The sequence below is a fragment of the Peromyscus maniculatus genome, chromosome 11 (genome assembly GCF_049852395.1).
Source record: "Peromyscus maniculatus bairdii isolate BWxNUB_F1_BW_parent chromosome 11, HU_Pman_BW_mat_3.1, whole genome shotgun sequence".
Lineage (NCBI taxonomy): Eukaryota > Metazoa > Chordata > Mammalia > Rodentia > Cricetidae > Peromyscus > Peromyscus maniculatus.
The window spans coordinates 47,198,820-47,224,888 of NC_134862.1; the positions used below are offsets into that span (position 1 = coordinate 47,198,820).

General features: G+C 39.4%; 1 long non-coding RNA gene across 1 annotated transcript; it reads right to left on the bottom strand.

The window, feature by feature from the left end:
* Positions 1 to 1,895: 1,895 nt before the first annotated feature.
* On the bottom strand, positions 1,896 to 25,697 carry LOC143267792 (uncharacterized). The gene is made up of 4 exons (XR_013043297.1): positions 24,515 to 25,697; positions 10,174 to 10,294; positions 8,634 to 8,748; positions 1,896 to 2,028 (listed from the first exon to the last, which is right to left on the bottom strand). It is a non-coding gene; the product is annotated as an uncharacterized LOC143267792 (long non-coding RNA).
* Between the last annotated feature and the right edge of the window lie 372 nt (positions 25,698 to 26,069).

The window sequence follows — 26,069 nt, forward strand, 5'->3', positions numbered from 1 at the left end:
TGTAGAATAGAAATTTACATATGAATCATGAGGAGTGATACAATTAATATGCACATAATGATCATTATATGAAAAGGGGTAGAAAATATTTATCAGGCCGAAGGGATGAGAGTCATTCCACAGTGCTTCACAAGTATGAAACTACTTTTCTTGTTGTTGGGACAAAATACCCGAGAAAAGCAACTTAAAGAAGGGAAGAATGACTTTGGCATACAGTTGAGAGAGTACGATGAGTCCATCAAAGTAGGAAGTCATGAGACAGGAGCTTGAGCATCTGCTCACATTGTAGACACAGTCAGGAAACAGGGAGAGATGAAGGCTTCCGTTCAGCTTGCTTTCTCCCTTTCACTCAATCCAGGACCACAGACCATGAGATGACATTGTCTTCATTTAGGGTGAGTCTTCCCACCTCAGTTAACCCAGTCTGGAAACTAGCTCACAGACACATCCTGAGGCTTAGGCTAGTGGACCAGACCCTGTCAAGCTAGCAGTATTAAGTACCACCCACAGCCCTTCTCACATTGGTATGAGCTCTGTTATTTGTCCCGTTTTACAGGTATAGTATCTGAGTCTCAAAGAGTATTCAAGATGTTCAAAATCACAGAGCTGAAGAACTGTAGAACTGGGATTCAAATAAGGCTGGAAAAACATAAAGCCACCCCCTTTTTAATTTTCTAGATATGTGTATGATTTTATTTTCTAGATGTATTTCATGTCTTGCTTGCATTTGACTGTGTACCACGTTCATTCCTGTTGCCTTGAGAGGTCAGAAGGGGACATCAAATCTGCTGGGACTGGAGTTACATATGATTATGAGCCTCCATATGAGTGCTAGGAACAGAGCCTGGGTCCTCTGCAAGATCAACAAGTCCTCTTAGTTACTGCTCTATCTATATCTCTAGCTCCTAAAGCCACACATTGAATCTGAAGGCTGCCCTTTGTTCATCGTTTAGAAGTTGGGCATCCAAGTGTAGATGTTCTGAAAGAAGTAGAACCATGGAAGTAGAGCCCAGCTACGGAGCTTTGTCAGGTGACTTTTCTTAGGCATCAGTCACACATTGGTAATACTCAATGTAAAAGTATGGAATCTATTTTCAAATACTTGGTTCAACCAAATAGTGGAACTAGGATTTGAAAAGAATTAAAAATTTTGACATTTTAGGACACGCACCTGGTAACTACATTTTCAGGTGGAAGATTTGTGCTGTCTTCCTTTGGGAAAGGCCTCTTAGGAATGCTTCATTTAAATATCTCTGAGCTAACTATAAGGTGATTTTCGAAATGGAGGAGGGTGGTGTGTGTGTGTGTGTGTGTGTGTGTGTGTGTGTTAACAGGAGGCTACAAGATACCAAGTTTGTGGACCACACACATAAAGGAAGAAAAAACCTGTGACAGGCACATTTTACCCTCCTTCTGATGGGAACAGGCTGAAGAAACATAAATCTTCCTGTAATGAGTAGCTTGTTCACTGAGTGTACTGTCATTTTCAATAAACTGTATGGAAGTTAGGGGTTTTGTGGACACATTCTCAGGACAATGGAGAAAAGAAAAGGGGTCAACTTTGAGTTCTAATGTCAGCTCTGACTTTGTAAAAGTTACTTAAACCTCTCAGGACATACAATATAAAACGATGGTATTTGTCTGATAGGGTGACAGGCAAAACTCTTAAAACGGTACCCAGAAGAGGATATAAATTCTCCATATGCCAAGGGTTCCCTATTGATAATGATGGCAGACACTATACTTGGTCCTTCATGTGAGCTGTGACATTCAACATCTGTAGCCACCCTCAGAAGCAGACGGTGTAATCATCCTGATCTTAGTTGAGAAGAAGCTAATTGAATACTTAACAGGTGACAGACTTGGGGTTTAGCCCACACTAACTGATACCAGAAGCAGGTCAGCTCTGTCTTCCTCCATTCCCTTGCTCCTTCTGGAGGATTCTGCTTCTACAGTTTTGACTTTCTGGCTGTGGATATGATGGTTCGGCTTCATCACCTCCTGTGTTTGCTGCTGGTATAATTGATGCTGTCAACAGAGAAAATGGGGCAAACCTCCTTCAAGAAAGAGTTTTTGGAGAATGGTCTGTTTTTCTTAGATCCTAAGGGAGTTTGTTCTAGATTCTGAAGTGGGCTTCTCTTAGCTAGATGTTGAGATATTTGGCAGTGTTCCACATGCTATGTTTATACCAGTGGGCCTCAGGAGTCTCTTCTTCACGGAGGCCATTTTATCAGTTTCTTCCTGATATATTGCATTCCCAAGGCTTCTGGAAGACTAGGTAAAAGTCTGTTTGTCTTAGAGAATAATATTGGTATACATCAAGCAATGTTCCTGAGCCAGCTGGTTAATTAAATGGTCTCTTAGTCTATTCCTGTTGCTATAGCAAAATGCCTTCACTTGGTTATTAGTCAGACACTTATGGCATATAGTTCTAGAATCTGGAACATCCAAGGTCAAGGTACTATCAGGTTCAGTGTCTGGTGAGAGCCCATTTTCTCACTGCTGACATCTTCTATGTGTCTTCACACAATAGAGAGGACAAACAAGTGCCTTGTGGCATCTTCTGTTATCCCATTTATGAAGGCCTTATGTTCAGAATCTGCCAGGCCCTGACCAACTTGCTGAACAGTCCTAAATAGGGGAGTGGATTGAAGAAAAACAGCTAGGGAAGCAAAGACATAAAAGAAAAGACAGAGACACAGAATAGGTTCAGGAGGCCTCTCCGACAATACCACAGCAGCCCCGAGTTTTTTTCTCACAGCCTTTTTATACCCAAAGCAAGGGGGGCAAAAGACCTCCCCTTCTCAAGGACACCATGGTTCAAAGAACAAACAAGCATAAACACCTCCTTAGTTCTCAAGACATCTGGCAACCACGCCTTTGGCCATACATCCTGTTATCCAACTTTAAAGAGCAAAGACAAGCTTGAACTCTCTGACCTTGAGTCAAGATGGAATCAAGCCACAAACTGGAATCACTGTGGGTTCCCACAACAATCCAGCAACTTCCCCCCAAATATGTCTGTGATTAACAGCACCACATTCAACCTCAGCATGAATTTTGACGGGACAGTAACATCTGTCCCATAACTGACATTACTCTGAGGTAGACTCTGCAGAACTCCGTAGCAGTAATTCTTCAGGCAGTCTAAGCAACTGCTATGGCGGACTTGTGTAACACTGTATTTGCGTAGCAAGAACACCCAGAAGTGGAAGAGGGGGGAATACAGCAGAGGGTTAGATGTCCTGCCATGCACAGGATGGAGCTGAGGCATGTGTTTAGGGTCATTATTTTCACTCTCAAAGTGGTATTCCTCGGTATTATCACCATAAAGGCAACAGGCACATTGGATTTGTATTTGGAGACAATACTTAGAGAGCAACACAGGCAAATTTCACGACACAGAGAAGTTGTTTGAAGACAAATCCTGCATACTGTACATGAGGGAGCTAGGGGTGCTTGGTTGGAACACAGTCAGCATCATTGTTCCTCAATCCTTATTAAAAGCCTGGATTTATATTGATTATCACCATTACAATGCTCCACAATAACCCTAGTCAACCATTCTGTGCTGTGGGATGTCTTTCTGCACACTGTGAATATATGTTGTTCCTATTGGTTATTAAATAAGCTGCTTTGGCCTATGGCAAGACAGCTTAGAGGCAGGCAGGAAATCCAAGGAGAGAGACAGGAAAGAGAAAGCTGAGTGAAAGAGATAATGGCTACAGCCAAAGAAACAGCAGGATGCCAGGAGACTGGTAATGCCACGACCACGTGGCAACTTATAGATGAATAGAAATGGGTTAAGTTATAAGAGCTCGCTGGCAAGAAGCCTGCCAGAGGTTGGTAATTAATATAAGCCTCTGAATGATTATTTTATAAGTGGCTATGGGACCGTGGTACAGGGAGGGACCAGAGAAAACTTATGGCTACATTTGGTTGCTCAATGTGTTGGCTCAACTTTCCACCTAAAAGTTGAGAGAACTTAAAAGAAGATTCTAAAATGGAGCTAAAAAAGCTTCTTAGTTGTGTCTCTCAGGCAAGCTGCAGCCTGCAGGCTTGACCTACAGCATGGTGGATTCCTGCCACAGTACACAGAAGTTTCTCCAAGCCATGCAACAGACTGCATGATGGATTTAGCTTTTCCTAGTACAGACAACAACAACAAAAACAGGTTTTTGGGCTACACGCTGCTTGTTGGAGGCATAGACCCAGTGCTTCCCAAAGCTGGCTGTAAGTGTAACTCTCCTGGGTACCTCCACCATGTTAAAAAGCTGAATTGGGTGGAGTCAGCAGCCATGGCTGCCACTTCAATCTTAGCCATGCTGCAGTTTACAATGATCATAAAAGGATTATAGATACACAAAAGACAGATTGAGATGGAATAAACCTCTAAATGGTTTACACTGTATGTAAAAATGTATGTAGGCTTAGAAGAAAGAGGGAAAGCAGGATAGAGAGTTATATAAAGAAACAGGTAGTTTTGAAAAATAAAGTCTTTAAAGAGACAGTAAAAGTAATATAAAAAATAGCCATGTAAAGATGGAAATCACACAGAGAGTGTGAATTATGTTGTCTTTGGGATTTTTACCTGGAGATAGACATTTGATTGTAAAGGCTGCTGAGATAAACATATATATATATATGGTATTTTGACTTCAAAATTTATGTCTAAGGATACGTTGCTTTGTAAAAGAGGTTCTGCTTCTCTTTCCACCGAAGATGAGAAGCTGTGGATTTCTTCCAGGTTAATATGGTTCCATCAAGGAAGACCCCCTGAGAGGTCTCCAGATGATCCAGCATCCAGAACAGCTTCAAGGCAACTGACTCAGAGAATACAGCCTCACAGAATACTCCATTCAGAATTTGACCATAATCCTAAAATTTTCTTTATTCTTTATGCCCCCAGTCAGCATGAAGTAGCCTAGAAAACTATGCCCACATTACCAAAAAATGGATTATGGATGTTTGTCTTTGTTTAGGGGGTGGTTACAAATTGTTATTGGTCATAGTCAATCTCTTTCTAAAAGAAAAAAGGGGGATATGATATAGATATGATAGGATGAAAGGGGGAGATTATTGAATCTACTTTTCAAGAACAACAACTTGTTTGAAATATTTTACATTGCTATGGATTTTGGTTTACTGATATAAATTTAAAGTTAATTTTGTTATATTATATATATTTATATTCTTATTTAAGGTATTATGTTTATGCAAGTCATTTAAAATTATAATATACAATTAAACTACAGAATAATTAGTCATTTATCATAATCAAACTTCTAGTTATGTTATTTAAGTTTTTTGGGTATTCATAGATATATTTTGATTCGGTAGGTAATCTTCAAACACTTCAAAGACCTACAGAATATGGCATTTAAAATGTTTTAAGAACTTTGACTTTTCTGACATTGAGACATGTCTACTCCTGGCAGCACCAATCTACTTCAGAGAAGATGATGGACACTGAAGAAACTCCATATGGAGTTTGCTTTCTTTATGGCAAAAGTTAGCCATTTGGGCAAGAAACTGCTCTTGCCTGGACTACTTAAGAGTGTCTTGTATAAACTGGACATGCAGGACGCATGCCAAAACAAGGTGAGATGGTCCTTCAGGTTCCTACTTCACAGAGGAGAGTACCAGACATTCTACAGGACACAGGGAGAAGGAACTGAGAAACTGTAGGCCTATAGGCTGAAGATGGAAGCCCCAACATTGCAGAGGAACTTTGGGTGACTGTACAAGCAGCCAGCTGTCTCTGTCATTCTAGATTTTTGGAAGCTGCATACAAAGCACTTCCTGTTTACTTAGGTATTATTATATCCTTAGGGGTCTTTGATGTAGTTGAAGACTAAATAGTTATAATTTTCCTTGGTTATGATAAAAGATAAATTATATATGAAAACTTAGACTTACCAATATAGGATAGATAGAATATTTTCTTTAATTTTGCCAAATACAAGTAGACTAGATATTATAACTAATTCCTGCTTGATAACTTTTCTATTATATGTTGTTTTACTATGTTAAAGTTAAAACCTTCCTTTTTGATTATACAGAAAATGGGAAGTGCTGTGGGATGTCTTTCTGTACACTGTGAATATATGTTGTTCCCACTGGTTCATAAATAAGCTGCTTTGTCCTATGGCAAGGCAGGTGGGAAATCCAATGAGAGACAGGAAAGAGAAAGCTGGAGTGAGAGAGACATCAGCCACTACCGAAGGAGCAGCAAGATACCAGCAGACAGGTGATACCACGACCACGTGGCAACTTACAGATGAATAGAAATGGGCTGTCTAGCAAGAAGCCTTATAACTAGTAATTAATATAAGCCTCTGAATGATTATTTTATAAGTGGCCAGGGGATTGTGGGTGGGGCCAGGCGGGACCTGAGAAAACTTAGGGCTACAATTTTATCTTATCATCCCCATTTTACTGAATTGGAAATTGAGACTCTGAGAAGTTAAATATCTGTCTTGCTCTAAGTTCACATAGTGGAAGAGTGATTAAGCTGGAATTTAAACCCAGGCCACTTCACTGCATGCTTGGGTTATTATTATTATTATTAATATTAATATATTAATTTATTATGTTTTTTTTATCAAAATTTCCTTCTAGGGCCTGCCCTTGGACAACAGAATTAGAGGTATCGGAGAAGGTGGGGAGCAGAGGATGTGGGTGAAGGACACCACCAGGACTGGGTGGAGGATGCCACAGCAAGGGAAGATGGCACTGAGTCCGTCCAGGGAGCCAGCGCTGTCTGTTTGCCGTTGCAGCACGGTATGAGCAATATTTTCCTCTCACAAGGGAAGAAGCAGTGATAACACAGGGAAAAAAAGCCTTCTTTTCTGAGCCTGGGGATTAAATAAACCAAGACTGACCCAGCAAATAGGATCATCAAATACAATTTAAATGATAGTCATAACCATGGGAGCTTTCATGGCTTAGCATAACACATTCACTTAGGCATCCTTTGGTTGCCTCTGCCGTCAGGCTGAAAGAATGCCCACCACCACCTCCAGCGTTGGCTGTGACATCAGTTAGAGGAGGCCTGGGAGACCGTCTAGTTTGGAAAGTAAGTGCTCTAGGACTTGTGTCGAGTCGCCTCCACCCACAGCTCTCAGGTCAGAGCTTTTCTCAATTCAGATCTCAAGGAGATGCAACCAGAGACAGACAGGTAGAAGTAATGAGATTGGAAAGAAGTGGAAGAGTACCTCCTCACAAGGAAATGCTTAATTATAGACATCTGTGCATACAGAATATCATACATTCATAAATCACACACACACACACACACACACACACACACACACACACACACACACGGAGGAAGAAGGGAAAACATAGTTAGACAAGAAAGTGTTTTAACACCTAAACACATGTGTACATGACAACAAACTCTTTTGATTGTGCTGAGACTCACCGATACGTACTAAAATAAAGACCAGACAAATCCTCAGAGGTGTGTGTGTGTGTGTGTGTGTGTGTGTGTGTGTGTGTGTAGAGGCAGGGAGAACAGTGGTGTAGTGAGGATGCCTGCCTTGGCCACTGTGAAAAATGGACTATAGAGGCCCAGTTATGCCTCATAAATCCATCCAATGCCATTTTGAACAAATGAAGTTGAAAGCTGAACTCAGAATGACAAAAGAAATCATAAGTCTACATGGCATCTGAAATAATGTTTCACTCTCTTTCTTCTCTTAGCGAAAAAATAAATTACGTAGTTTCCTTCACCTATGGGAGAAAACACTACCCTGCCACACATGCTCTTGCTGTCCACAAGTATGACTGTTTTCAAATGAACAGCTCATCCACAGCTCCACCCATTTCATCACACTGTCTCCTTGTGTGAGGCTGGAAAAGCCATCCCTCCATGCCTCGGTGTGTTTAGAATAAGAAGTGAATACTATTCTAGAAGTTGAGTATAAAATTAACAGAGATGCTTCATTAATGCCTGGGAGCACAATATTGTTTTGTCCATAATCAGGGCTAGCACAAATTTTATATAATATATAACATTCCTACATAAGATATAACACTCTTTTATAATATATAATTTATAATATATATTTTTAATCTTGCAATAGCAAAACCCCAGCTCATAGTAACTTAAGCCATTAGGGATCTATTGCTCTGTATAATAACAATAACATCAACAACAGCAAAATCTTGAGTCCAGAAAGAGATTCTTATAGTAAGAGAGGTTCAAAGATCATTCTCCCTCACCTACCTCACCCATTTTCTTTTCCCACTTCTAAGATCTTCCACTCCTGCTTTTATCCTCAAAAAGCCCCCTTAATGGTAACAAGATGTTCACCAGCATCTGCATGCTCACATGATCTCGGGAAAAGGACATTTATCCTTAAGACTTCCAACAAGAATCCCACAGTTGTGTTTCATTGGCTTTGACTGGCTGGGCTGAGTGGGACATGTGAACATTGATATACAATCCTGTGAGGTATCTGGATAGGGCAAGCATACATCACATGACTCTACCCACTAGAGATGCGTGTAGGGTTTAGGATAGAACTCCAAGGCAAATTATAATATTAGTTGCAGATGTTGTTTGGGCCCAAGTACTGAAATTTTAAAGTATAATTTCTACATGTCCTCTAAAGTTTTGGACTCACCTTGATAGTGTCCATAGAGAAAGAAACTAGTGCTGCCTCTGGGTCTTTTTGTGCATCTGCTTCTCATTAGATGGCACTCTGAGTTAGGAAGACATACGAAAACAAAGCAGCGATACTACGGAAAAAAAGACGTTCTAACATGAGCTGAAGTCAGAATATTTTCATTGATGGCTAACTAGAATTATTCTATAATTACTCCACCACAGCCCTGGAAATGAGTCACCAAGAACTGAATATTTATAAGCTTCCTGACCTCAAAAACTTCAAAATCTTACATGGGGTCACCTAAGGAGACTGTGGAAAACTTCCATGCAACTTATTGGCAGATGATTTCAGTTCTTATTTCAACAAGCTTGGTATGAGATGCATGCCATCTGGTTCCTGGGAAAATTCTAGAGCATATTAACTGCTTGTGTGTTAGAGAGAGAGTCCTGCCATTTAGTTGTAAATGATTGCACCTGCAAATGAGAAATAAGAAAGAGAACATGTCTTATCATTTGCTCCAGGGCTGGGAGATTTGATGACACAATACTGCTGCTTCATCTACTTTCAAAATCTGTGCCTGATCAGTCCAGCTGTTCTCCTGTGACTATTTTGAACACGCTGTGTGGTATACTAGGATAGAGGCCTTTTAAGGGAAGATTTCAACAGTACTCAGTTGAAGACTGTGCTGGTCTCTTTCCATTTCTTCAAGGCATTTCTGATGGTTTCAAGATAAATTGAAAGTGCTTCTGATTTTTATTTTAACTCTTTTAAGAAGGATGCTTCAGGGAGGAGTAGTTTCTGTTGGGCTGGGGTGACTGTTCTGAGACACCGGCAGTGCTCTAGCTAAGCTGAGGCTGTGCAGACACCAGCAATACCTCCCTATCTATCATCCCTTTTCACCTTCCCAGAGAGATAATGGTGACTCACTAGCATTATCTAGCCTTGAGTCTTTTACTGGGAGACTGATGTGCTGTAACATTTGAAAACGTTGTTACAAAGATGCCTTTTATATTACTGCACACAGTTTGTGAATTCAACCTTTGTTTTATTTGTAATATGCTGTGCACTGCCCTGAGTATTGCAAAGCCAAGGTAGAGTACAGGAAAAGTTGATACAACAAACAGATGATGGGATTTAGTTTGGAGAGTTTATTTATACCCTATCTCCCCCAACTGGGTGGTCCAAGAAAAATTGTTTGCATTCCGTAGCAGTTAGCTTTTCAAAGGGGATTAAGTGCAATTACTGCAGAGAAAATAGGAAGTTTCAATGAAATACTACACATGCAAGTGCTTGAGCTAAACAAATGCTACTTGAACATGTCTCCTCCAACTCAGGCATTGTGCAAGGACTCTGTTTTTCTAGTCTTCTCAAACTAATTGCCCCGACCTGTGGAATTCACAGCATGAACAAATTACTCCCAGTTGAATGAATATTATTTTCAGAATCAGATTGCAAGCTCCCTGTGGGGAAGAAAGGGGGCTTTCTTCATCTGTGAGTGCCAGGCATTGAGAAAGAACGAATGGACATAATTGTTGGCAGGGTCCTACACACTCACATCATTCAGTTCTTCCAACACACCAGGTAGTGAACTAAAGGTGTCTTTGTGCTGTGCTGGAACTGTTACCACTGCCAGATGGACTCTTTTCATCCACAGAAGAATTCAGCTACAGGTGAGACTGTATTCCAGAAAATATGAAAGTCAGAGTCCTAACAGATTCAATCAATTTCAGGAAAACATTCTTATTCAATGCCACGAACCTAACAAGGATACCATGCCCTGTCTGCAGTATGACCTTAGACCTCTCAGGTATAGAAACTGAGTGATTAATAAACTTGGGCCCTAACACTGGAATGGGCAACTGAGATTGTGACAGACTTGCTGAATCCTTGAATTCACAAAGGATGACGGGGAATCAACATCAAGGTATAAAATATTTAATATGAGTCACAAACAGAGATAACATAGTCTAGATTTCAAGAAAATAAAGAGCCAGGGACAATGAATGGTTCTTGACTATTACCTGTCTGTGAGAAAAAGTAGGCATGTAAATGCTCTATTCCATATTTGCTTTGGTTTTTCCTTACCCCAGGCTAACCTTGAACTTCAGGCAAACCTCTTGCCTTATAGACCATCATTCTCAGCTTCTTGGGTCTTTTTTGTTGTTGTTGTTGTTGTTTTGAGACGAGGTTTCTCTATGTAACAGTCCTGATTGCCCTGGAACTCACTCTGAAGACCGCTAGCTTTGAACTCAGAGATCCAGCTACCTCTGTCTCCAGAGTGCTGGGATCAAAGGTGTATGCCACCACTGCCCAGCATTTCTTGGGTCTTAATTCACATTTGTCTTCAGGGAAAAAAATTAACCATGTGGTTGATATATTGTGCTCCCAATTATTGCTTGTATGTATTGTATATAGTTATTGTACTTATTGTATATAGTTTTTCTTATGTTACAACTTTTTTTAAAAAAAATTTATTAGATAAAAAAGGGGAAATGTGGTGATAATTTTATTTGTGCTGAAATGTGATATTTTATTTGTGCTTTAGTAAATAGAGTTTGCCTGGAGATCAGAGGAAATAGCAAACCATTTTAAGTAAACAAAGAAGTCAGGCAGTGGTAGCACACACCCTTAATCCTATCACTTAGCAGGCAGGCTCTCTATGTGTTCAAGGCCACACTAGGGAACAGAGCCAAGCATGGTGACACATGCCTTTAATCCCAGTACCAATCATAGAGGCCTGGAGGTCTGTACAGACAGACAGAAAGTGACAGAGCTGTGTAGGAAGAGGAAGTGAGGTAGCTGGGCTAAGAGAGCCAATGAGAGGGCAGACCAACAAGACAATAAAGGTCTGGGTAGACAGGAAGTAACTCGCATTTGGAAGCAAGGTAGTGAGGTAAGGTTAGCTATGGCTTTCCCTCTTTTCCTGATCTTTCTCTAAGGCTTTCACCCCTATATTTGGCTCTGTATATTTTATTTAATAAGACCATCTAGAAATTCGTCTACATAACTGGACAAAAATTAGGAGAAAAAGTGAGACAATCCCTCACCATTGTATACAAGAAATTAAAGATAACAATATTAACATCTTTTTCATGTTTATCTAAAAATTTAATGAATATCAATTCACTTCTTAAACATTCAGTTTTACAATGCCAGATTCTAAATGGAAGGAATTTGTTATTTAAAGCATTCAGTATCACTCAACACCACTTTGATAGCTTACATTTAAGATCAATTACATATTTTTTTAAATGTCTTTTATCTTCAAAATGTTTCACATTACTTATTAAAATGTCTCTTATTAAAATATACTTTAAAGGGATTATCCTCCCCTGGGAAGACTTAGTTAATTTACACTAATGATGTTTTGATGAAGAGAATTTCCTTTTGAATTCATGTGGTTTTTGTAAGACTGTTTAATTGTTGAACATTGAATTGCATCTTATTTATCAGAGCTGGGGTCGGACTTTGTGTGTCATTTGTGTGGTTGCTCTTGACAACATTATTTAAGTAAGTTTTAGCTGTTTCACGAGTTGGTGAAGGTCAAGGGACTAAAACTCAGCTTGGGCTCCTGAGAACAGGCACACCTGTGTGGTCTGAGCTGTGCCATTGACACGAAGAAGTCCTCTTGGGGACATAACCACTTTGCTACTTTGAAGTCTTTAATATTTCATGCACTGTTCATTTCTCAGGCGAGAGGATACTTTTCTCCACTCAGAAAAGTTTTTTTTCTATTAAGGACATGTAGCTAAAAATAATAGCTTATGTTCCAGTTAGTAAAAGTTGGCCAAAACTATAAAATAGCTTTATAAGGAAAATAATTTACATCTTTTGTTTATCATAAACATTTCATTTTCTTGAGTTTTATATTTACACCACGGTTGGTTTTAAATCAGAATGACTTTGAACTTAGAAGTTTTCAAATAATTATATTAAAAATCTATCACCCATTTAATATTGTTTTTAGTTCTTTGTTTGTGCTTAAGAGTAGCGTTCCCTTATTTTTTTTTTATTTTTATATATTATGATGATTCCTTAGGAGCCTGTTTGTTTTTAATGAGAGACAGACAGGGAGTGCATCCAGATGGGAGGGGAGGGGAGGAGGAACTCGGAGGATTAGAGGGAGGGGAAACTGTAATCCAGATATATTATGTGAGAAGAAAATCTATTGTCAATAAAAGGAGAAAAATAAAATTCCGGGCCCCATCCCCCCAAAAGGAGCAAGATTGTCTATTTTCCACTCTACAGACATGCAATCCTGAACTTTCATTTTGCCTTCCATAGGAATACAATTCCAGTTTCTGTTTTTGCCCTCAGATGAGGACTGGGGCAGTGGACTGGATAGAAGGGAAAGGGGTGACTGAGGAAGGGAGACCCTGGTTGGATTCTCACATTCATCTATCCTCTGCTTTCATCCTCAGAACCTGGACTGGCTGGTTTTGTGTGTCAACTTCACACAAGCTAGAGTCATCAGAGAGGAAGGCGCCTCAGTTGAGGAAATGCCTCCATGAGATCCAGCTGTAAGACATTTTCTCAATTAATCAACGGGGGAGGGCCCAGCTCATGGCGGGTGGTGCTATTCCTGGGCTGGTAAGTCCTGGGTTTTATAAGAAAGCAGGTTGAGCAAGGCAGGGGAAGCAAGCTAGTAAGCATCACTCCTCCATGACCTCTGCATCAGCTCCTGCCTCCAGGACCCTGTCCTGTTTGAGTTTTTGCCTTGACTCCCTTCAGTGATGAACAGCAATGCTGAAGTGTAAGCCAAATAAACCCTTTCCTCTCCAGCTTGCTTTTTGGTCATGGTGTTTTGTCACAGTGATAGAAATCCCAACTAACACAGAACCCAATGGCCACATGACTTCCTCTTTTGGTTATTACTCTTGGAGCAGGACAGAGTGGATCTTCTTTGGCTTAGACTGTCAGTGTTCTCCTTCCTTGAGGCCTGAATAGCAATCTAACAATAACTGAACATTTAGGATGCATACACAGAGGCACAGATGCTACTGGCTACTGTGGTTGATGTAGGCTTGAGTGGGAAATGATAGATTGTGAAGAGCACATGAAGAGGAAGGTGCCCAGAGAACCACACAGGAAGCAGATCCCATATATTTGAGTGTGCCTTATGTTTCTTTCATGTCTTTGGTCTCTCTTTCTCCCTATCTGCACAGAAAATACAATACCCTAAGCCAGAGACATCCTGTGATCAAAGATACTCTTCAGAGGTTATAACTACCATTGTGAGAATGCTTCATATCTTCCATCATCAGCCAACAAAAACAAAGTCCCTTCTGTGTTTGAATGGAGTGTGTACTGATGCCATCTGTGGTGGTTTGAATGAAACTGGCCTCCATACACTCATAGGGAGTGACATTACTAAAGGTGTGGGATTTTGGAGGAAGTATATCACTGGAGTGGGCTTTGAGGTTTCAGAAGATCAATCCAGGACCAGTGTCCTTCTCTCTGCCTGCTGCCTGCTGATCTGGATGTAGAACTCTCAGCTACCTCCCCAGCATCACGTCTGCCTGAGTGCTACCATACTTCCCTCCATGACAATAAGCTGAACCTTTGAGGTGAACCTTTGAATCTAAAAGTCAGCCCCAATTAAATGTTTTCCTTTATAAGAGTTGCTATGGTCATGGTATCTCTTCACAGCAATAGCAAAGGCAACTAAGATACATCTTACCTGGGATAGATCCTAACACTTTCTAATTAAACTGCTCTAAAAGAAGCCATGTCTTACTTCAAGGGACACTTTGATTTGGATTCCCATATGGCCTTATTTGTTACTAGCTAACTCTTCATTTGTTGGCTAATACAGTGCTAGCACTGTCTCAGACCACTGATACCAGTGACATGAACAGCCGAACTTAAGTTTGAAGAGCTAGAGACACAGATCTTAATAGTGAGACAGTAAGACCATCCTTTGCTGGTGATCCTAACCTTCTTCCCTTATTACGGATGAAGAGTTACAGATTAGAAAAATAATTACAGATAAATATTAGTTACAGATAAGAAAAAATAACTCTTTAGCGTGGCTTCAATGGTCTTTTATAACCTTTTGACTTTTCAGCTGCAATCATCATCTCTCTGCCCTTAACTTGAAATGTTTGGGGTTTGTTGAACATTTCTTTCTCCTTCTTCTGGCCCTTTGTACATATGGTTGCTTTTGCTTCTAGGCTCTTCCGTCATGTTTATGTCCTGGTTAAGTCTTCCCCTGTACACCGACATAGATTTATTTCTTTTGACAAGTGGGTGATTGGTTTCCACAGGAAGATGAGCACCACACTGCAGTGCCCCTGGCAGAAGGGTTTGTTAGGATGCAACCTCTTACACTCTCACCACCCTCTTCCTCCTGATGATGCATCCCTTGATGGCAGGTGATGCTGTAACCATGGCTTTTAGGCATTTGTTTCTGCAACTGAAACATCCATGGGTAGGGAAAAAAAAAGAGCACCTTCATCAGTAAGTCCCAATGGAAATGAACCATTTTTACCCAAGACTGAAAAAGAACTTCTGGGGAGTTGGACTCTAAATTGTCATTCTGGGCTCTAGAAAACGATTAACTATTGACCGACTCATCAATCATTTGCTAAAGCTCCTCTCCTTTGATGCATAACTTTGGAGAAGCACATTTGATAATGAATGATGCCCAATAAAAGAAGAAAGGATGGCCAGTGAGCATGGATTAGACTTTACCCCTGCTACTGATGAATTCATTATTTGAAACATTTCAACAGTGGCTGATATTAAACTGAATGAAAAGCTAAAACCACCAAATAGCTTAAGGAGAATGACTTGAGTAGTGATAATGATGGTCAAGAACAATCAATAGCAAGATTTATTGTTTTGGAAGAAATCTCACTCTCCACGCTTCATTTTTATATAGATTCCCATTCTATATTTCTCCAAGTACTGAATCCAAGGCATGAACTAATACAGTCAGCTTGGTCACCTTTATACTCAATGACAAAACTGAAATCTTTGGGACACAATGATTGTATTAATCCCATCTAATATCTTATTCAGTCCTGATTTGAGTTTTCTATAATCTATGTTTCCAATTTACTGTATTCTGATCTGGATATTTCCTATTTTGAGAGAAAGACTGCTATAAGTGAAGCAATGAGAGTCTGTTAAAAGGGTATCAAGGATTTATTAAGATATAAAATGGAGAAAATACACTCAAGGATTCAGAACCAAGTAAACAGTAGTCATTCACCTCCATTCTGCCCAGGAGTAAATGAATCTGGCTATCTGGTCTCTGATCACCCCAAGAGAAACTTCACAACTAGACTCCCTCTGCTCTTAAGGGGTCATGTATGCAGACAGAAAACCATGTCCTAAGGTTTGTACCCCAAAAGCTATTGGCAGAACAAATTCCCACAACATTCTCCCTTTTTTTTGAATAAGATGGTTCTATTCCCAATACAAAATTACAATAAGAACAATTATCAGGTATTATCCAGGAGAAAGAAAGGGTAATAACAAAACCTATCCTGAAGGATCTAAATCTTGTACCTGATATGCTCTTAGTAAGATATGAGAGTATTGTAACTGTAGCTATCTAGCCTTCAACCCCATCAAAGACCTGAGAAGGAAAATAATATTACCTGAGTGAACAGGAAGTACAAGCAAGCAACTTCCAAAAAATGCGAGAAATGACAGAGAGAACTGGCTGCCTAGACAATCATCCAAAGTTTCTCTGCAATGTTGGGGCACCCATTTTTGGCTACAGGTCTAATATTTGACAAACCATTTCCAGAAGCAGGGAAAATTTGGAAGACTTTCCTACCCTGTCTTGGCAAGGTTCAGCAGTCACTTTCCCCTTTGTCCTGCTTGTCTGGATTGGACAGTGTGCTTACTGTTAGCAGTTGAGGCAAGGGCAGTTCTTTGACCAACAGACCGCTTATGCCAAGAAGACAATTTCCATAAGGAGTCTCTTCAATGCCAAACATCTTCTTGGGAGTAGAACAGTGCTGCTAGGAGCAATCATGTCTCACATCAACAGAGTTCTAAGTTACTAAAACATTTAAATGCCTTATTATCAAGGTCTGTGAAGTGTTTGAAGACTACCTATCCATATGATATAGATATCTTGCATATCTCGAAAACCTAATTAACATGGCTGTAATTATGATAAGCATGGGTTGCTACTCACCTGTAATTCTTACCACCCTAAATAGCTTAAAGACTAAGGCTTCATGTCATAAAAATAAACTATTTGTAGGCAGATGTACAGTATAAGAACCTTGAATTTTTGACAACATACAAAATATTTTGATCAGAGCAGCCATTTAATTTATTTTAAATATGTATTTCTTGGGACTGGAGGGATGGCTCTGTAGTTAAGAACAATTACTACTCAACCATAAGCACAAGAGTTCATATCCCATTTCCCACATTGGGTGACTCACAAATACCTCTAACTCTAGCTCCAAAGGATCCAACTCCTTTTCTGGTCTCTATCAACACCTACACATATATAAGCATATTTTCACACAGACACACATGCACATGAGTAAAATAAAAATAAAATCATATATATATACATATGAACACACACACACACACACACACACACACACATATATATATATATGAGGGTTGAGCATAGTGGTGAACTCCTTTAATCCCAGCACTAAGGAGTCAGAAGCAGGTAGGTCTCTGTGAATTTGAGGCTAGCCTAGTCTACACAGTGAGTTTCAGGCTAGTCAGGACTACAGACTGAGACCCTGTCTCAGTATAAAAGTATTTCTTTTATATTAATCATTAGTGACAGTTTTACTCCTTAATATTCTACAGGACAGATCAATGCATCCTTACTTGTGATAATATTTCAATTATTTTTATACAACCACCATGGTTGAGCACAGCTATTATGATTAGTGTTTTATATTCTGCATTTCTCTCTGAACTAGTGCACATAAGTAACATATCAACAACACACTCTAATTCTTCACAGCGTGTTTCTCCTAATTCATACTATCAAATCACATTATTATTATATCACCATCATTACTTGGTTAGTATCTGCATCCCACTGTTAGCTCAGATGGGAGTCCTTCTAAATCAAACCACTTAAGTTTCCATATGGTGATGCTGAGATACATGATGTCATCCTACATTTTAGGTGCAGAGGCAAAGCTGTTTTCCAGAAGGCATGTATTTAACAGAAATGCAGTTCACAGGTTTGTATAGATTATTCACGAGTTCCATGAAAAACCTGTGTTTTGTCTTTCTTACAATTGATTATCAACTTCTCTAGGGGTTCTGACTTTTATGTTTCCTTAGTTCAGTTTGATGGATTTTAGAAAGTAAACCCAATATCTGACCAAGGCATTTTCTACTTTGTCACTGACAAGGGTTTGGTTTCCTAGCAGTCTACCTCTTCTCATCCTAGCCTCGAACACAGCAGTTACTATTTCCATCTTTGCTCTTAGCCTTTCATCACTCACATTTTATAATGACTATGCCTCTGATAACAGGAAATAGAAGAAGTGTGCCTTCTCTATCTTGTACAGTTACATTTGGGGGGACTACAAGTGAGGGTTTTTACATTTATTGTTATCATGTTTCTTCTTGTTACACTTGACTCATTGCTGGTCTAGACTGATGATACTTCATCTGATTTGTAACACAGCCCATCCCATATATAATGCATTTCAGAGATTTAAATGAGGAAATCAAAATGCAGATTTATTTAGCATCTTACCCAACATGGATTTATATTCATTCTATCAAGGTTTTCTCATTCTTTGTCATATGAAAGTCACTGTAGCTGACAGAGAAGTGAGAAGCAAAATATTAAACAGCTCAGTGTTTCTTTGTGTGGTTCCTTATCAGTGATGAACAGCCAGCTGCATTTTACATGAATATCTTTTTGTTACTGTCTCACTAGGCCTTTAATAGGCCTTTATTTTCTTCCCTGAAGTTAACCATTAACCATGTTTTTCTTATTTGTTTACTTGTTTATTGCCTTTATTTTCCACTGAAATGAAATTCATGGGAGACAAAATTTTTATCATCACCAGGAAGGAATTTTTAAAATATTATTTTCTGTTTTTTTTCCCCAAAGAGGCATCTGTTCATTATTGCTCGAAATGTATTACCCCTAAGCCATACTTCCTTTCCTTGTAAATTCTTGCACAGTACATTCACACTGAGATGGGTGGGTCTCATCATTGTCGCTTTCTTAGCAGTGATGTGGTAAGGTTTCACTTATCATGAGCTCCTGCTATAGTTAGGTTATGCTCTGGCCAGTGTATGTCAATCAGAAGTGTTCAACACACCAAGCCACAGTGAATCCTATGGTTTATACCTGTACCTTGTTTAATCCATTGCTTATTAGTATTACCAATGGATTACTATTCACAGTGTGGGTATTGGCCATAGACAATGCTGGTTTATAGTTTGCACCTATTTCAAACTTTATCAAATGAGTCACCTTGTGAGTGCTGGGAACCAAACCCAGTTCCTCTTTAAGAATAGCGAGTGCTCTTAACCACTGAGCCATCTCTCCAGCCTTATAATATGCAACTTTTTGAAAAAGAGAATTCATTTAGGGTCTATTGTGAGTATGCTGTCATTTTTCTTTTCTCCCCTCTGGTAAAAATTTGATGGAAGAAGGCAAAACACCAATACTGACAAAATGTCCAGTGTTACCACATTGCAGTGTCCTCTGCCCACTATCTCCAGTTACTATACACAAAGCCCAAATAGTCTTTGGTATGCTTCCTCTTTGTTGTCATCCTTCCACCCCCTCTGCCGGTGTCTGTCACTTATTATGCCCCCTGACCTCTGTACCTGGCTGCACTGATGATCATAGCACCATTAAGGCTGCTCTTTGCTTGAGCAGGAGATCCAGGCACTGTGATAGCTGTACCTAATGATGTTTCCTTTGAGTGCATCATGTCCTTAAGGTCCAGCTAAAGTGTCCTTTCTTTTATAGTGACCATCTTTTTGTTGTTGTTGTTAAGACTTTTTTTTATTATGTATACAGTGTTTTGCCCACATGTCTGTCTGCATGCCAGAAGAGGGCAACAGATCTCATTATAAATGGTTGTGAGCCACCATGTGGTTGCTGGGAATTGAACTCAAGGTCTCTGGAAGAGCAGCCGGTGCTCTTAACCTCATAGTGACCATCTTGCTGCTGTGTCTTTTGTTGGTGTGTAAGAAAGTTTACAGTTGGCATGAATATCAGTTAGGACCTAAATCTGACATTTTATTTTATTTTTATTATTATTTATTATTTTTTATTTTCTTATATTTTTGCCTCTCAATTTTAATCTTTACTCCATGTCTTTTAAATTTTTCTTTGATTATAATAAAATATATCTTGCATATTTCCTCTGTATACAGTGAGAACCATTATAATTTGTGACTTACATCAAATGGAATGGAGAACAGCAGAGAGAAGAGAGCAGGCCTATTAGTTTGGCCCACATTTCCACATCTTTTGTTGCTAATTTATCTTGTTTCAATTTTGTTTTAAGTCATTCCATTTCTATTATCACATGTTTTTTATGCTTTCTAAAGGACAGAATTACTGGGTACAATATTCCTGCTTTTCTGTAATCTAACAGTGTCTTGAAGTCTCTTTTATTTCTCAGTCTTTGGTGGCTTCACCGGCATTTTCCCAAACATTTAAAAAGTTAATATCAATCTTTCCTTAATCCCTCAGAAAAATAGGAAGGAGGAGTACTCATGGACTCATGAGGGCAGAATACTTTTTGATGTGAAAATTAAGAAATAGCATAATAAGGAAAGATAAGTACACAAGCCATAGCTTTTGTAACTATTGGCACAAAAATCCCTAATCAAATACTTGTAATCATTTAAGAAATTGCTCAACATCCTTAGCCATCAGGGAAATGAAAATAAAAACAACCCTGAGATACCATCTTACACCTGTCAGAATGGCCAAGATCAAAAACACTGATGACAGCTTATATTGGAAAGGTTGTGGAGTAAGGGGAACACTCCTTCACTGCTGGTGGGAGTACAAACTTGTACAGCCACTATGGAAATGAGTATGGCAGTATCTCAGAAAATTGGGAGTCAACCTACCTCAAGACCCAGCAGTATCACTTTTGGGTATATACTGAAGAGATGCTCAATCACACACAAGGACACTTGCTCAACCTATGTTCATAGCAACATTATTCATAATAAACAGAACCTGGAAACAACCTAGATGCCCCCAAACTGAAGAATGGATAAGTGTGGTACATTTACACAATGGAGTATACTTGGTGGCCAAAAAAAAAAAAAAAAAAAAAAAAAAGACATCATGACATTTGTAGGCAAATGGATGGAACTAGAAAAAAATCATCCTGAGTGAGGTAACCCAGGCCCAGAAAGATAAACACAGTATGTATTCACTAAGAAGTGTATATTAAATGCCAAGCAAAGGATAAACAGGATACAATCTACAACCCCAGAGAAGCTAGGTAAAAAGGAGGACCCTAAGAGGGATATACATGGAAGGCCCCAGGAAGGGGAAATAATTAAGATCTCCTGGGTAAACTGGGGCGGGGGGGGGGGGTGGATAGGAGAAAGGGAGTGGGATAGGGAAACATGAGGGATGGGGATGGCTGAGTTGGGGGAGGGGTGGAGAAGGAGAGCGAAGAAAGAGCTATCTTGACAGAGGGAGCCATTATGGGTAAGGGAGAAACCTGGAGCTAGGGAAATGCCCAGGAACCCACAAAGATGACCCCAGCTAAGACTCCTAGCAACAATGGAGTGAGCACCTGAACTGGCCTTCCCCTGTAATAAGATCGGTGACGACCCTAAGTGTCATCATAGAACCTTCATTCAGTAACTGATGGAAGCAGATGCAGTCACCCACAGCCAAGCACTGGGCTGAGCTCCTGGAGTTCAGTTGAAGAGAGACAGAGGGGATCATATGAGCAAAGGGGTGTGTGTGTCAAGATCATGATGGGGAAAAATCACAAAGACAGCTGACCCGAGCTAGTGGGAGATCAAGGAATCTGGACGGACAACTGGAGAACCTGCATGGGACTGAACTAGGTCCTCTGAAGGTGGATGACATTTGTGTGGCTTGATATGTTTGTGGGGTCCCTGGCAGTGGAACCAGGACTTATCCCAGATGCACGAACTAGCATAGGGAATGGAGCCCATTCCCTATGGTGGGATACCTTGCTGAGCCTTGATACACAGGGATGGGGCTAGGACCTGCCTCAACTTGGTATGACAGACTTTGTTAACTAACCAAGGGAGGCCTTATGCCCTCTGAGGAATAGATGGGGGATGGGATAGGGAAGGTGGGGGGCAGGAGAATGGGAGGGAGAGGGAACTGGGGTTGGTATGTAAATGAAAAAATATTTAAGTAAAAAAAAGAAAACTATACTTAATGGTCAAATGAGATTTATTCTGTGCTGATTTAGCATGGATGTTCTATCAGGGCAGTTAGGCTAATATTAGAAGCAAAGGACTCAGCTGGAAAGGAAAAAAAAAGAAATAATCTTTACTTATAGTAGCATGATCTAGTTGATAGCAGATCCTAAGGAATCCATTTAATAAACTATTAGATCTAACAAGCAAGTTATGCACAATTATAGAACACCAGATTGAGTCATAAAAAATATATTGTATTTCTACAGACTATCAGTGAACAACCTGAAAAATGATAGTGAGAACACAATGCAACTTCTCACATTATCATGATGAATAAGACACACAGGAAAACATTTGATGTATGAGGTATAGTAATTATTTGTACTTAGAAACCACAGAGCCACTATGGGAAGGAATGGTAGTGGATGTAAGGGAATGGAAAAATCTGTACTCATAGATTAGAAGGCTTGTGATTCAAGGTGTGGTGGGTACCCTGTATATGGCTTGTAATGTAATCCCTAACAACACTGAGGTTTCTTTTTTCATTTAAATTTTAAAACTGTTCCGAAAATTCATATGGAAATGGAAATGTCCCAGAATATCCTAAAGAACTTTAAAAGAAGAACAGAGTTGTAGGACTTCATAATTTCAAAATGTTCTACATTGGGAAAATAAGTGAAAATGGTACTAGATCCAGAATAGACTTTGGGATTTTGATGGCCACTCGGGGGTGTTAACTCGACACAAGTGAAATCAACTGAAACCCAAGCATCTGGGCATACCTATGAAGGATTGTTTTTAATGGACTGGATTATTAAAGATGAGAAGACTCACCCTAAACCAATCTAGGCCATACTTTCTGGTGTAGGTCTATTAAAAGGACATGGAAAAAGGAAGCTTTGGGTTTTTGCCTGCTTGCTCCCACTCTCACTGGAAAGTTCACCTAACCTTCTGCTGGGGGCATTCCTTCCACAGTATTAGAACTATCTCTTTGAGATTCCAATGTAGACTTAAAATCAGTTGAGGCATCCAGAATTGTAGACTGATTTGTAGAACTACAAAATTCTTGGCTTTTCCTTTGAGAGACAGCCATTGTTGAACTAGCTAAAGCACAACCAGTAAGCCTAAATATGTGTGTGTGTGTGTGTGTGTGTGTGTGTGTGTGTGTGTACATATACACACATATATTCCTAAATAGTATAATCTAAAAATCCTTGCTTATATGAATAGACATTTCTATATAGAATATGTACAAATCTAAAATAAGCCCCCCAATAGGTGTTTAACACCCTTAGCTTAAAGAATTCAAAGCAAAAACACAAGGATATGCTGTTTTACACTCACTAAGACAGTTATAATTAAATAGGTAGATAATACTAAGTGCTGGAGAAAGTATGGAGGGCTGTAAACATGTATAAATGGGAGTGTAAAATTGTTTTGGGAACTTGACAGGCCTCCAAAATGCCAGAAATATATTTTCTTTTTTAAAAAATAATTACTGTATAACGAAGTGCTAAAAGGTCTTATTAATAAAAATAGACCCAGACCCAGAGCCAGATATCGGGGTTAAAACCTGAGAGATCAGAGGAATAGGAAAAGCCACAGCTAAGCTCACATCACCAACTCTGCAGCTTCCAAAGAGAGGTACTTCCTGTCTACCCATACCTATATGCCTGTCTGCTCTGCCATCTCATTTCCTCTCTCCACCCAGCTACATCAGTTCCTCTTTCTACCCAGCTCTGTCACTTCCTGTCTGTCTGTACAGACCTCCAGACCTTTATGGTTAGTGCTGGGATTAAAGGTGTGTACCATCATGCTTGGCTCTGTTCCCAATGTTGCCTTGAACTCACAGAGATCCAGACGGATCTCTGCTTTCTGAGAGATAGGATTAAAGGCATGTGCTACCATTGCATGACCTCTATGTTTATTGTAATGATTGGCTTTTTCCTCTGACCCTCAGATAAACTTTACGGGGGGACACAGATAAAATATCACCACATTTCCCCTTTTTTGTCTTATATAAATTTTTTAAAAGTTATAAGAAAAACTATATACAATAAGTACAATAACTATATACCATATATACAAGCAATAAATACATAAACAATGTCTAGTTCATTTGCAGTTGACAAATTCAGAGAAAATATTCCATTATCTATCCTATTTTTGTGAATCCAAAAGATTGTCTCTAATCTTTACCTTCTATCCTAATTCCATTACCCAAACTATCTTTTTGATATCTTTCAAACTTATACACTTTAAACCTCTTAGTGAGTTTCTTTTCTGAATTTCTTCCCTAACAAAAAAAAATTATAACTATAACTAATTAATATTGAACTCCCTCAGAGACCTGAGAAGGAAATAATATTACCTAGTAAAAAAAGAAAGTGCAAACAAGCAGCTTCCAAAAAAATTGAGAAATGACAGAAACTGCTGGCTGCCTGGACAGTCACTCGAGGTTTCTCTGCAATCTTTGGCCTACAGGTTTAGCATATCTGACAGACTCCTCTGTGAAGCAGGATTTTTCTACAGAGCCTTCCTACCTTGTCTTGGCAAGGATCGGCAATCCTTTATTGTATGTCCTGTTTGTCCATTTTGGACAGCATACTGTCAGCAGTTGATGTGAGGGCACTTTCTTGCCCAGTGGCTAACTTTTACCACAATGAAAATAAACTCCATATGGAGTTTCTTCAATGCCTGTCACCTCTCTGAAGTAGATTGGTGCCGCCAGGAGCAGATAGGTCTCACAGTCATAAAAGAAGAAAAAAAAATCTATGTTGTTAAAACATCTTAAATGCCATATTGTGCAGATCTCTGAAGTGTTTGATTCTGAGAAAATAAAGAATTATAGTTAAATTACAGGCTATAACAACTTTTCAGGGAGTCTTGGTTGATCAAACCATATTAGCCTGGAAGCAATCCACAGGTTCCCATCTTCTGTGGAAACAAAAGCAGAACCTCTCTTCCAAAGCAATGATCCTTAGACATAAATTTTGAAGTCAAGATACCTTTAAATTATACATATTGGTTTAACTCAGCAGCCTTTATAATCAAATGTCTCTCTCCAGTTAAAAATCCCAAAAGACAATACAATAAAATGTAATATCCAGATTATTGTCTAATTTCCATCTTTACATGGCTTAACTTTCATATTATTCTTATTGTCTCTTTAAAGAGCTTATCTTTAAAAGTATTTATTTCTTTATATAACTGTCTAGATTCCTTTTCCCCTCTCTTCCAAGCCTATGTATATTTTTACAAACACTGTAAACCGTTTAGAGTTTTATTCCATCTGAATCTGTCTTATTATGAATCTGTAATTATGTTTTGACCATTGATTTAAATTGCAGTGTGGCTAGGACCTAAGCAGCAGCCCTGGCTGCTGGCTCTGCTTATTTTAGCTTCCCAACATGGTAGAGGTATGTTTACCATGAGCCATGCTCACTGCCAACTCTGGGTAACAGTGGGGGGTCTATGCCTCCATCTGGGAATGAGTTGCCCAGAAACCGTTTTTTTTTTTTTTTTTTTTTTTTTTTTTTTTTTTTTTTTTTTTTTTTTTTTTGTCTGTACTAGCACAAGCTAAATCTACCATGCAGTGTGCTGCATGGCTTGGAGACATCTCTGTGTACCGCTGTGGGAATCCACCATGTTGCTTAGCTCATGGCGACTGGTGTTAAGCTCCATCTCTCAAGGCAGCTGTCGAGAGACAAGTCTCTGCTCTGCTGCTGGCATCAATGCCCAATGGTGAGTGCCAAAAGTAGCTTGAATGTTTCTCAGTTCTGCCAGGCCCCGTGGTCCCACAAACGCTTATAAAATAATCACTCTGAGGCTTATATTAATTATGAACTGTATGGCCTATGGCTTCAGCTTCTGGCTAGCTAACTCTTTCATCTTAAATTAACCTCTTCCTATACACCTATATATTGCCACATGGCTGTGTTGTCTGCTGGCACCTTGCTGGCATCTTGCTGCTCGTTTGGCGGCAGGCTGGTGTTTCCTCCATTCTCCCTTCTTGTTCTCTCTTCAGTTGGAATGCACCTGCCTAACTTTATTCTAACTCACCATTGGCCAAACAGCTTTATTTATCAACCAGTCAAA